Source organism: Schistocerca serialis, unplaced genomic scaffold, assembly GCF_023864345.2.
Source record: "Schistocerca serialis cubense isolate TAMUIC-IGC-003099 unplaced genomic scaffold, iqSchSeri2.2 HiC_scaffold_213, whole genome shotgun sequence".
NCBI classification, from domain to species: domain Eukaryota; kingdom Metazoa; phylum Arthropoda; class Insecta; order Orthoptera; family Acrididae; genus Schistocerca; species Schistocerca serialis.
The window spans coordinates 60001-62500 of NW_026047777.1; the positions used below are offsets into that span (position 1 = coordinate 60001).

A 2500-nucleotide genomic window follows, 5' to 3' on the forward strand; every position below is an offset into this window, starting at 1 on the left:
CTCTAATTTGTTCAAAGTAAACGTGCCGGCCCACCGAGACACTCACTCAAGAGCACCCTGGTAGGATTGCAACGGGGTCCGCCTCGGGACGCACGAGCACGCACGAGGCGCGTCGCACGCCTTCGACTCGCCCCACCGGCAGGACGTCCCACGATACATGCCAGTTAAACACCGACGGGCGGTGAACCAACAGCGTGGGACACAAATCCAACTACGAGCTTTTTAACCGCAACAACTTTAATATACGCTATTGGAGCTGGAATTACCGCGGCTGCTGGCACCAGACTTGCCCTCCAATAGATACTCGTTAAAGGATTTAAAGTGTACTCATTCCGATTACGGGGCCTCGGATGAGTCCCGTATCGTTATTTTTCGTCACTACCTCCCCGTGCCGGGAGTGGGTAATTTGCGCGCCTGCTGCCTTCCTTGGATGTGGTAGCCGTTTCTCAGGCTCCCTCTCCGGAATCGAACCCTGATTCCCCGTTACCCGTTACAACCATGGTAGGCGCAGAACCTACCATCGACAGTTGATAAGGCAGACATTTGAAAGATGCGTCGCCGGTACGAGGACCGTGCGATCAGCCCAAAGTTATTCAGAGTCACCAAGGCAAACGGACCGGACGAGCCGACCGATTGGTTTTGATCTAATAAAAGCGTCCCTTCCATCTCTGGTCGGGACTCTGTTTGCATGTATTAGCTCTAGAATTACCACAGTTATCCAAGTAACGTGGGTACGATCTAAGGAACCATAACTGATTTAATGAGCCATTCGCGGTTTCACCTTAATGCGGCTTGTACTGAGACATGCATGGCTTAATCTTTGAGACAAGCATATGACTACTGGCAGGATCAACCAGGGAGCTGCGTCAACTAGAGCTGAGCAGCCGGCCGCCCGGGAGTGTGTCCCGGGAGCCCGCGCGAACACGCAAGCGTCCGCTCAATTATTCTGCAAACAGGAGGAGGCTGAGCTCCCCTGCACAATACACCTCGAAACCCTCTCAGGTCCCGGCGGCGCGCAGCGCCGTCCTAAGTACTTGGTCGGGTTCGAGAGAGGCGCAATCGCCCGGAGTTTGGCGAGTAGACGCTTTAGGTGCGACCACCCGTGCTCCCAACTGAGCTTGCCGCTGCCGACAGAGGCCCGGGAGCGTGCTGTCGTGGCATTGCCGGCGGGAGACAACACGCGCCACCTACGGTGGCCGGCAGCTCCAACGCCAGCGCCACAGAAGGACAAAAGCCCCACTTGGGTGCCGAAGCGAACTCTCCCAGCACAGCGCACGCGCCAACACGTCCGCACAGCTGCGATACAATCCACCTGCGAGAACCGCAGAGGCGACCGAGCAGCAGACGGCGTCGCGGCGCCGAGCGCCGGGCGGCGGCGCATCCTCAGCGCACACAGTCCTCAATCGGACCAGCACACTGCAGATGTCCACCGCGCTTCGCACCGGGCCCGCGAGGACCTACTTTGGCCGCACGGCGCCGCGTGCAGGGTGCGCCGGCGCGCAGCTGCGCCGCCTGCCGCCTCCGTCGGCCGGCGCGCCTGCCACTGGCCGCCCCCACCAGCCGGCTGTAGCGCGTGCGCCCACGCACCGCGCGGCCAGCACGCCGGGAGGCCCCCCCTCACCGGCCGGGGACGGTCCCACCCAGCCACCGCCGCGTATCGCTTCACACCCACATGCCATTCACGTTCGTGGGCATGGTGGGTATCGCTGAAACAACCGGTTGGTAGCTCAACCGATCGTCGCCATCACTGATTCACCTCTAGCGAGAACAACCGCACCACAACGGTTTACCAGTTCTTCATTTGCGTAACGTCACCAGCAAACGTAGACGTCCATCGCCATTTGCAAATTCAACGATTGTTGCATGCCTGTGTCAGGTGTCACGACACACTATGTCTGCCCACATACACGCAACAACATGTGCACGCTTCGCGAACACGTGGAAGGTGGCCCCCGTACGTATGCGATGTCCATTGCGCGAACGACTGTCAACCGGCCTCTGTCGCATGTCGCAGATGTGGAACGCAGTGCACCATGCTATCACGGTGTGTGAGAAGAGACGACTACGTCTGACAACACGCGCCACTACATCAACAGACGGCTCATGGTGATCGCCATCCACGGCATACCATACTGCAATCCAGCTCTTATAGGGAGACGACACGTAGCTGAGTGCACAATATTTGGACCGTATGGTTCGCCGTTGTTGGCGCAGTCGTGGTACGGTCACACATGTACCACGATGTATCATTCAGTACATGAGGACCAATGTGCAGTACAGTGTGTGATTTGGACGTACAACATCAGCGGACAGTTGACACAAGCCGTACCACAACGTAGGCTGTGCTTCGCCATGCGAATGCCAATGAACAACTGCGAAGGGCATTGAGCATGTACGTCCTGCTGCCGTCCGCATTACAGTGTATAGCTGCAAGGTGTTTAACATGAAGCGATACTCTGGGGACCGGGCAGTGCGAGTAGCAAACTATATTGCGGGGGTT

The 2500-nt window shown here is 58.1% G+C and overlaps 1 non-coding gene across 1 annotated transcript in view; it reads right to left on the reverse strand.

Annotated features, from left to right (window-relative positions):
* LOC126444002 (small subunit ribosomal RNA) overlaps positions 1-860 on the reverse strand; it is a 1910-nt gene extending 1050 nt beyond the window's left edge. Inside the window, exon 1 of the ribosomal RNA XR_007582342.1 lies at positions 1-860. This exon is cut by the window's left edge and continues 1050 nt beyond it. This is a non-coding gene — a ribosomal RNA (small subunit ribosomal RNA).
* Positions 861-2500: the final 1640 nt, after the last annotated feature.